This window comes from Cygnus olor, chromosome 3 (genome assembly GCF_009769625.2).
Source record: "Cygnus olor isolate bCygOlo1 chromosome 3, bCygOlo1.pri.v2, whole genome shotgun sequence".
Taxonomy (NCBI): domain Eukaryota; kingdom Metazoa; phylum Chordata; class Aves; order Anseriformes; family Anatidae; genus Cygnus; species Cygnus olor.
Genome location: NC_049171.1, coordinates 38,690,466 through 38,701,887, shown reverse-complemented (window position 1 = coordinate 38,701,887; position 11,422 = coordinate 38,690,466).

The following is an 11,422-nucleotide window of genomic DNA, read 5'->3' as shown; positions in this document are numbered from 1 at the left end:
CTAAGTACTGTCAAATCAAACCATGGCATGAAACGATTGCATACGCCTTCATTTAAATCAGTTTTGCCCCAACACAATGTCGTATGGAAAGAATGGATCCTTCAGAATAAATTGACTGGATTTTCTTTGCTTCTTTTCCTATTTGGCAATCTGTCTTCATTGAAATCTTGGTGAATCAGATAACAAAACCTAATGAGCTGTGCATCATAAATCTGTAACTTATCTCAGGGATGAATTCTTCCCTGTGCATGCGACATTTACCCTATATTTAGAATTTCAGGCATACTCGTTATCCAAGTGATACATGAAGAAGAGTCTGTAAGAATTCTCTTCGAGCATATGCTCCAAATATAACATACAAAGATGCTACATAGCCTTTCTCTTCCAGGAGCCTTTTTGGTGTAAATATTTGAAGTGTGTTTTGTAAAGAATGTAGTACATAAGACACAGCTGAGGTTATGAAGCAAATGAGCATTTCAGGTCAAGATATCTTTTCGGGTAGATGGAGAGTTCCTTGTTCCCATATACTTTTCTGCGGCAGCTTGCGTGCAACGATCACTGGGTGAAACTTCTCTGTCTGCCTCTGTTCGGTGGCACTGAATCAGAGAAGCTACCACAACTGGTACAGTTGTTGCTCTTACTGCCACTCTGCATGAACAGTGACAGGCGTAATAGTCGTGGAGACCCAGGTACCCTCTCGCCAAGAGGTGTCATGCACTCAAACGGGAGCAGAGTATGGTCAAACTTATGTTGCCTTTGCCTACCAACAATATTTACCAACAATATTTACCATCATACTCCACTCTGAGCACACATCTCAATGCATTGGCCTAGGATTGATCTTGGTAGAACAAAGGAGACAGGATTTAATAACTATGCAAGTCAAAATGACCCTTCCAGAAAGGTGACAACAGCTGTAAGTGCATGGAGACACAGCGCTTGAAATCTTTGTGCAAATGCAAGGAAAGCTCACCACTTTGCCTCTGGCATTTGGGCTCAAAGTGGGAAAAAGACCAGAGATGTCTTCAGCTACCTCATTAAGTGAATGCACAGCTACTCTCCCAGGAGCAGGGTAGGGTGTTTGTCACTCTCTGGCTTAAATGATATATTTCAAAGCCACTGTTGTTAGCTTCCAACAATGCCTCAACCTTGAAAGGAGTTTCTCTGAAGAAAAGCTTGAAAGACGAAAGCATCTTCTAGCTCTAGGAAGACAAAAGATGATCAGCATTTACAAAGATTAAAGCCCAAACATAATAGGATGCTATTTAGGACAAGTATTTAGATTTTTATTACTGCTTGTACTATTGCTACTACCAGTATTTTTGTTACTATTATGAAGGCAAACACAAAAGACCTGAGAATATGTTCCTCAATATACAATACCTAATCTCTCCAGACTGATAGCGATTTTACAGAAATGGAAGGGAAAACATCAGTATGAAGTAGTCACAGCATTTAAGCTTCATCAGGCCTTAGGCAGTGTCTCTGTGACCAATCCAAAAAAAAAACAAGATATATTGATTAGACGTGAGAACATAAAAACCACATACCTGCTAGAGCTTCACACACAGGAACCAAGTAAGGCCTTGTCCAATTTTTATCATGTTATACAATACAAAATTGCCTGGACTAGCATTAATAGACTATATTTGATCTGATCATTGCAAGCTCTCTATCTACACGCAGTGTTTAAAATTCATATCAATATCACATTAGGTCAGAATCAATAACAAAACTCAGAGCTCTTTCATCTTCTCCTAGTATAAAGACTGGAAGCAAAAGTCTAAACCTTTTCATTATATCTCTTAGGACTCAGAATCCTGTTTTAAGATGCTGAGACCCCCAAGTCCCAGTGCAGTCATGTTATACCGAGTGCCAACATTAACTGGAGATGGTGTTTCTTCCGGTGGCCATGGTCCATTTTTTAGTGGTGAGCTCTCCCATGGTGTTTTAGAAAATATCATCTAACCATTCAATATTTTTTGCTTGTCAGCATAGTGTCATGGAGCACTGTTCTGTCAAATAGTTTGAAAAGGGCAGTAGCTAGCAGAGTAGATTAAAAAAAAAGGGGGGAGGGGGAACACCAATAAAAGAAAATTAATACCAAGGAAAAAAAAAAGGAGAAAAGGGAGGGGGGGAGAGGGTATTTGCACAATCCCAGAAATTTTGGAGCATTTTGCTTGCTTCTCACACTGAGTCATGATGAAAGAAGTCTGAGAGAGGACAGATCCTGACACCTTCATGTCCTGGCAGGATGCTGCATGTTTGTTCTGAAAAACAAACAAACAAAAATCCTTCCCAGATGCACATGGTTTGCTGTGGTCCAAGCCCAGAGAGAAGACAACTCCCCCATCCCACCCTCCTTCCCACATCCCCAGGTATGGGGTCCAGGTTCCCACAGGGGGAAAGAGAAAGGGTCAGCACCAGGAATTGTTTTGCATAGGCTGCATTGCCATCACTGGGGGGCATTTCTGCCAAAATGGGAATGATAGCATCAAGTGGAGAAAAACTGGCAGCTGGAATAGTGTGCAGAAATCTAGTCCAGTTAGCGCCACCTGAATGTGCCTGGGTTCATCAGATCAACAGCAATACTTTCCAGCCTTTGGGGTGCAAAGGCCGGAGCCTAGGAGAAAAAAAAAAAAAAAAAAAAAGAGAAGAGAAGATTTTGTGTAAGAGCTTCCTGTGAGGTGTGTGAGACGGGAGAAATGGCTTTAAAAATTCCTGCAAGCTGAGAAACTGTGCTTGGTTCTCACCATTATGGGTACTCTTCCAAGAGCTGAAATAACAAAAGCTGTTAGCAGAGCTGTGGGAGTGAGCCAGAGTGGCCATCAGAGAGGCGAGCAGCAGCAGGAGAGAGGGAGCAGGTAATAGAAATAGGTCACCCCATCAGATCAGATCAGTCTAAATTAGGCCTTGCAACTTGTCAAAAATTAATAATCTCAGACTGAGAGGGAAGGCTACAGCATGATGGGAAAAGTAAGCCAGCCCCCACAGACGACTCTGAAATTGTTCGAGCTGTAGTTTTATTTTAACAATTAGGTATTACTACTCTATCTCGTCAGACATTTCTTTCTTCTCCCTTTGATAAGGATATTGCATATCAGCAATTTGATCCCTGCTTGGAAGAGGTGTTCAGCTCTTTAAACATGAGGCAGTGCACTGCAGTTTTCCTAGATTTTCTGGGGAGATGTTCCCTTAAATTTGGACCTTGCCCCTGTGGCTGCCAAGTTCTGGTGGAAGGGATACACACACCTTGTCTTGAAGGCTACCACTTGCGCAAGCAATTATCTGTTACCAGTGGAAAATTCAACCCTCATTCCCTCAAAATTCACCAGTCTCACCACACCTCTTTCATCCTCAAGATTTTTTGGAGATCTCCTATTCAAGGTGCGGAACAGCTGTGTGATCTAGCCTGCTTTATCAATGTGTAAAATACCATCATGGCATTCAACGTGCCATGCATTGTAGGCAATCAATTGTTGTAGAGGCAGACGGAGAAAGGAAGAGAAGAGGTAGATTCAGGAATTTTTGAGGTGTGGAGCTGAGTCCTGGGCTCACCAAAACTGACTGTTCCAGGAAGGAGTGTTCTCACATTTCTAGGTCCTGCTGTTCAGAGAAGGATGTTTTCTTTTGTTTTGTTTTGTTCTCAACAAAATCCTGTTTTCTGTTATTGGTGTGGCTGCTGATGAACTCCATCCTACCCTGCAGGCATTCATTTTTATCTCTGAAACAAACATGTGTGAGTCCACTTGGGTTTGGGATGACACTAGCCTCCTAACATATTTTACCAAAATCAGGTACTAACCTGTAGAAATAAAATAGAAACCTTTTTGCGTATGATCTTGTAAAGAAAGGCCTTTGCCTCGTCATGCTGCACTTCGTTGTCCCCCCCATTCCAGTCTGCAAGGCAGGGAGATGCTTGCACAGTCTGTAATATTTAAAGAGCTGTCAGAGGTATTATATAGTGCTAGAAGAACGTTGGGTACACGCTGGTGTGTGTGTGTGCGTGCATGTGCGCCCCTCGCTGTTGCCTCCCAGATGAAATATACATGAGGCCCGCTCAAGTGTTTATCAATTCTTTCCACTGGCTGAGCCTGCGAAAATGCTCTTGTAGATTGCTGGGTAGAGATGTGTCCTTTGGAGGTAAAGGGCATAAATGCTGTGACTGCATTCTGCATGCATATAGTTATCCTGTGTATAGTTACACCAATTATTTTACCATCTGAAATCACTCAGCTGAAGAGTTCTCCTATTTGTCTGAGCATCTAGTAGAGGGAACAATATTTCTTAGACTTGAGTTTGATACAGACCACTAAAGGAGGAGGTTAAGGTGGTAAACGTGCCACAGACCACATTTGGGTGCAGGTCTGCAGAAAGGCGTGTAGGAAAACGAGTGAATAACAGCACCCCAGGGAGCTGCAGGGAGCATTAATTCATGTGCTCTTCTGCTGCCTGCTGCCTATCGCAGCCCCAGTGGAAATACTCCAGGTCACCGAAGAGGTGAGTCCTTATCACTCCCCCAGAGCACAGCAGTCACTTTGCATCTCCCTGCTCCAGCTGGGGCAAGTCAGGAAAGTCTGGGTAAGGATGTATCTGTCAGGAGCACCAACCTGGTGGCAGCTGAGTTATTACAGGAAAATGGAGTACAAGTCTTGCTAGGAGCCTGGTAAAAGCCAAAGGGGAGCATCATTAAAAGGTGCATTGTTACGGATGCTTTACAGCTAACAAGAGTGATGCTCCCGGAGGGAGCAGGGCCCTGTCCAAGGCACTGTCTTGCTTGCCTAAGATGGATCAGCAAGTAGATATACTCTAGAAAAAGTTAGAGCTAAGATTAATAGCAAAAGTGCAGTTAGCAACTTCACAGGGAACATTCACGAGATGATTTATGACAGTGAAGGAAGGAAGGGTATGGACTGTGGTAAGTGTTTGTGTAAGAGAATGGCAGTTCTGCAAAACAGGCTTATTAATATGAAAAAAAGAAAAATGAGATTTTTGCATTTCCATAGTTGAGGAGACTTGAAGGTACTTCTCATTTGTTACTTTTTGTGCTATCTTTCTCCATTAACTCTTTGCAAGTACTTGGTTGCCCCTACAAGAACATCTCTTCTGATTTTTTTGTTGGCTGCTTCCCTAGGGAAAGCCACTCCGAGCTCAGTGGCATCAGCTTGACACTGAGTGGAGGTGATTGGGAGCCAAACGTAGCCCTGTGCCATGGTGCTGCTTCCCTGCCCCTTGGGCTGGTTGGAAGGCAAACTGACATCAAGTCAGGGCACAAAATCATTCACAGACCAGGTCGTTAAGAGCAAGATGCCTTCGTGAAGGTTTATGTGTTGGTAAAATTGCTGATCACTTCTTCATTCGTCAGTGCCTGCTTTTCCTTTGACAGCAGCAAGCTAACCTGGAACAGCCTGGTAAGTATGAGACACTAGGTGTTATGGATTCGGCCTTCTAGGCTTGCTTGAAACAAACCTAGTAGCTTTCTGTCAGTGGCTTGGGAGTACTTAGCCCACCTTCACTGTGGCCCAGTGCAGCCTGAGGTGAGCTCCTCCAGCTCATCATCCTTCAGCCCTGAAGGAACCTCCCTTGCCTGCCTGCTAATGCCTGTTCTGAGGTCTGATTCTGAGATATGGGCCTGAGGTAAGAGATCCATTGCACATCTCTCTCCCCAGTCACAGCAGGAGGCATATACCACTGAGGGGACCTCCAGTTTAGATGGCAACTGTCAGATCAATCCCACCTCAAGAGCACAGGGTCATGCAGGGAAGCAGTGGCAGAGTAGAAAATGGGAATCAGGTCTCATGGCCTTCAAGTAGGGGGTCATCACCACGGCCCTATCTAGTGGAGGATACAGGAGGGTGCCTTGTCAGTCCCTAAGGATGAGGTGTGTGACGGGGCAATGGCAGGGATTACTGTATGTGAACGTTGGTTTAGTTTAATAGCAGAGCTGTTAGGAAACTAGCTGGAAGGCTGCACAGCGCCTCTAGATTAGCAAATGGCATGGCAGGGGTCGTGACAAGACAGACAGAGCTGGCAGGTTGCTATTCCCAGAAGCCAGCTGCAGATTTCTTTTGCTAAGGAGGGAAATCAAGAGATCCCAAGAAACCTGGACATTAGAAAGTTTCTTGAAAAAAGGCTCAGTAAGCTGTCCGGGGGCTGTTTGCAGGGAAAGGATAGACAGACTGCCAGTGTCCTGGAGAAGCAGAGCCTGCCTTTGTAGCCTACCTTAGGAAGAGGTCAGAGGGGCAGCAAACCCTGTAACTGTGACAAATCCTACATCTCAATCTTTTACACACCGGCTTTCCCATCCCTCTAATCCTCTTTGTCACCTGTCCCCAGGCCCCTGCTATTTTTACTGTCTCTCTTTTCAGATCTGAAATGGCTGGAATGAAATGCAGTCCTTCAATTTATATAATGGCACAAAAATAATACTAAAAAATCTCCCCTATGGAGTCTTGAGACAATGACCAGCATGAAATAGCAGAGGTTTCAGTGAGTTGTTGAGCCCTTTTTTTTTTTTTTTTTTTTTCTGGATGGCTGCAGTCCGTTCAGGACACAGCAATGCATGCAAGCAGTTCAGATGGTTTCTCTGAGTGTGCATTACCTTGCATTTGTTATTTGCCATTTCAACGCGGACTTTCCTCATTGTTTTTCAGAGGAGATACCAGTGCATCAGCTGATGTTTTCCAACAAAGTACAAAGAAATGGCCATTTTGAGGGCAACGAGGGAAGGGCCCAGAGAAATGCGAGTAAGGGAATCCTAGGAAAGCACTGGCGGCAGATCATGTAATATATTTTTAATTTTTTTTGGTCTCTCCTCACCTCCTTTCCTCTGCTGATGTTGCAAAAGCCTTGCAAGGCGTGCTTCTGCGAGAGGTGCCTGCTGTTTGAGGCTTGTTTGCCGGTGCCCCTGGTGCACGCAGGGCTGGCTCCTCCCTGGCAGCAGGGCTCCTGCCACAGATGATGGTGCTCAAGAGGTTGGATGCAGACATTTGCTTGCTGGGGAGTCTCAGGAAGCATCTGGATTCCTAACGCTTCCCTTCTGAACCTGACATTGGGTAACAGCAGTAATGAGGGACCCGGGAAAACTGTTTTTCTCCCCCGTCTGTCTCCTTCATCTGTGGTGGTTTCACAGTGACGGGCAGCTGAGCTCCACCACGCTGTTCTCTCACTCCCCCTCCTCAGCAGAACAGGGGGAGAAAATAAGATGAAAAAAGGCTCATGGGTTGAGATAAGGACAGGGAGATCACTCACCAATTACTGTCATGGGCAAAACAGACTCAGCGTAGGGAGATTAATTAAATTTATTGTCTATTGCTAACAGACCAGAGCAGTGAGAACCTAAAAGCAACTAAAGACACCTTCCTCCCATCCATCCTCTTCTCCCTCCTCCCCCCAAGCGGAGCAGGGCAATGGGGGCTGCGGTCAGTCCCTGATGCTTCGTCCCCGCCACTCCTTCACGGTCCCTCTCTGCCCCTGCTCCCCGTGGGGTCCCTCCCACGAGATGCCGTCTTTCCCAAACTGATCCTGAGGGGGCTGCCCGCAGGCAGCAGCTCTTCAAGAACTGCTCCCACACGGCTCCGTACCACGGGGTCCATCCCCCAGGAGCAAACTGCTCCAGCATGGGTCCCCCACGGGCGGCAGCTCCCCCCAGACCTCTGGCTAAGCCCAGTATCTCGGCCTACCCTCAGACCCCTTCTCTCCTTTTTCAAGCCCGCACCTCATCCTCCGTCCTCCCTTCTAGTGATGTCAGAAGAAAAGTGTGTAATAGGCAGAAAAATCAAAACTATCGACATTGCTGCTGATTTCAGCAGTGACTCATCCGCAGCCTCACACGGTGAGAGCTAACTTTCATTGCTCATTATAAAACAATATCTCCTAATGGGGGTGTGGGGGGTGCAGTGCTCTGTTCTGCCAATAAGAGGACTTTTACCCTGGAAATCTGTGAGTGTAATTTGCCGTCAGGCATGCCCGCCCGCACGCACACACAGGTAATGATGGTGTTAGCCGCCTGACAAATTGCGGGGCTTTGCACGTTTGACCTCCTCCCCTGCCCTGCCTGCAGTATCGCGTCTCCCAGGGGGTTCATCCTGACATCCCACCCCGGAGCAGCTTCCAGACGCTGCCATTTTGGGTATCCTGCTTATTTGTTTCTTTCCAAAGATCCTCCCTGCTCTCACCTCTGGGGTTACTCTGTCTCGACTGCAACTGCACCCAGGGATTGGGTTTGTGCCAAACCTTGCTGAAGGAGCAAATACCTCATCATTTGTCTGACTAGAAATGTGAACTTTATATCGACGGTGGAAAGGAGAGCTTCAAAGCATTCTGAAGAGACGTTTAGCTTTCACCTTTAGCCCTGAATATTCTCCAAATATTAGACTTCAAAGCTGAGACCTTCTTCTATGTACAGCAAAATTATTCTGGACATCTTCTGAATTCCCTTGGATTGATTAAGTTTAATCTTCCTTTCCTTCCTAGCCCTGTACTGTTCACCTTACAGTAGCTAGGGCTTGAGAAGGAGGGAGATCTAAAAACCGTCCAAAAATTTTTTTAAAGTGTTCACAAGCCTTGCCACAATAGTTTTACTGTAAAAAATGCAGTGTATAGTCTCTGATTCAGCACATCTTTATCTTCTCCTGGATTTTAGTACAGGTTATGTACTTAACTGCTGAATGGTAATAGATTAAAACACGTGTTTAAACACTTTGCAGAACAGTGTCCATACAAAATACATGATGTTGTGCTGCAAGTTTTTTTCTTCACCCACTCAGGGCTGAAAGGACACAAATTCTCTGGTGGCTTTGGTGCTTGTGACTAAAGAAAGCTTTTCCCCTTTAGCCGGGTAAACAGCTTCATACCGCATTATCTGATGTCCTCATGCTCTCTTTCTAGGCTGTTTGTTTACTTGGGCCTCTTTATCGTAGCATTCAGACAAAATACTTAATCAGATATGTTTGTATCCTAGCATGGTAGTAAATGACCTCAAATTACAGTGTTATGTTTTCAAATTTTCTGATGCAAAGATATTCCCATTGCAGGAACACATTAGTAGGAGTCAGTCCTTGACATATATTCTAATTAGTAGATCGTGATTTTAATTGCTAGACTTTAATAAATGTCAGTGTTGGCCCTGCTCCCTCGGATCGTCTGCTTTTGATTTCTGATGATTTGCAAGCTTTTTCCTACACCCTCCAGCTTCCTTCGCTTCTGTTTGGTTCAAGAAGAGTTGTTTCACATTTCCCCCTGCTTGCAAAGCCAAGCCTTCCCTTTGCTCTTCTCAACCTGCACGTTGTAATTATAATCAGTAATGAAAAGTCAGCAAATGGCAATTTAAGCAGTTGCTTTTCAGTAAAAATAGATGCTGGATCCTCTTGAGCAGGCGGGGCAGGCGCTGAGCCTGTCAGTCAGGAACTCTCATGCTTGGCAAGGCGATTTACCTGTCTGATGTTCCTTCTCATTCTCCGTCATAAAATAAAAACACTTCACTTGTCAAACATCTTTTTTTTTTTGGGGGGATGTGTCTTGCACGCCCACTGCTCGGCCATTTGAAACTCAGCTGCGCCTCTAGCAGTCAATCTGACAGCTCAGCCAGACTCTGTCCTAAAGAGATTTCCCAGGAACCCACTGAAGCATCTTGAAAGCTTGGGGACTGCACAATGGAAACATTTTTTTTTTTCTGCATGATTTTTCTAAACAGTGAATTAACTCCTTCTAGAAACAGGATAGGACTTTTGAGTTCTTTGAAATGGGGGAAAACAACAACAAAATCCTTTCTCCAGTGAAGTGTCCTGGCCAAAGTGCAAGCTCTCCCCTGCCAGGAGAGCTTGTGTTGAGCCAGCAGATCTGGAGCTGTGCTAGTGGTGGGCCTGGCCACCCCAGCTCACCGGGCCTGGTTGCTCCACAGTGACTTTGGGATGATGCCCCTAGTACCAGCCATGATTCTTCTGGCCATTCCACCTGGCTCTTTATCACAGCCCTTAGCATTTCTCCTGAGCTTGGCTCTGAGAGCCCAGCCTGGCTTTTATACCTTGTCCATGCGGGCGTCAGGAAGGGTAAAGGCTGACCCCACTGCAGCGTGGCCACAGTTCCCAACACGTGTCATCCTCTCCCTACCAGGTAGGACGTTTGTTGTCCTCAACACCACGCAGACCCTCCCACCAGTCCCTCCCCACAGCTGCCCCAGCTGCAGCCCTCAGTGGGAAGCCTGCTTTGCTCGGGGATATGGTCTATTTTAAGACACGAGGCTCTTGCCATGCAAATAAAGGTAGTGTTGCACATCTTCTGAAAAATCACCACCACTCAACTCATCAGCCAGATATTCATCTCGCATCGTAATTGTGGCGTGTGTGCCACTCACCATCTCTAGGTGCGTTGAGTGAAATGATCTCATATTTAGGAATTTGCCAACAGTACAACTCGATGCAATTATTTTGACAAAGATTTTCCAACATGGGATTTTACAACACAGGTTTTTTTTTCCTGTGTTCTAAAGTGAGGGTGCAACCTCAGTGATTTAAAGAACAGTGTATTTCTTCCTGACGTTTACACCTGGGAAACAAGCACAAGGTAGATGGAGTGATTTTCCGATGTCCGCCCAGGAGGACAGTTGCCAAAATGAATTAAAATCCAGAACTCAATCCACTAACTCATCCCCCAGGCCATATCGCCCAAAACAGTTGTACATAAGCTAGGAGGCAAAAGCAAGCACAAAACTGATTTCGGGAGAAGCCAAAATGCTCCTCAAGCTGAAGGCTGACAGAGGCAGAGCGGGAGGATAAGCTAGCTGACGAGCAAAGTACTAAGATGTTGGAAGAGTGAAAAAGGCCACTGACAGTATGAAGCCACCTCTTCTTCCCTTTGCCAAATGATGCACCAATTAGCGGCTGGTTAATATTTAATATAACATATGTTTTAGCATTAGAGTAATGTGCCAGGACAAAGGGCATCACTATTTTGATAAGTGATTGAACTTTCAGCAGCAGGGAGAGGGAGATTTTTATTTTCAAAGCAAATAAAGGGATTGGCACACGCTATGGCCTAAAAATTTAATTTCCTATCTTTTCCAATTATATTAAAGGCAAACCAAATGACTCTTATGTTGGCTGAAGATCTTAGGGTATTGAATACTCAGTTGAAAGCTTTTGCATTATAGCAGCTTAACAAATTACCACCCATCTGGTAAGCCGTCCTATCTGGCCCCATGTGTGCTCTTAGCAATCCTTCTATCATGAGCTAAAGCCCAGCAGCGCCGGTGGGTTGGCCTGTCCCTCAGAGGTGCTAATGCCATTTGTTTGGAAGGGCGACAGCACCCTTTGGCCAGGTGGTAAGAGCTTGCAGCCATCTGCTGAGCTTCTGAAACATGTGGCAATAAGGGCTGGGAGCTGTTGTCAAATCTCCACCTTCTGCGAGACAGATCCTGTGGGGT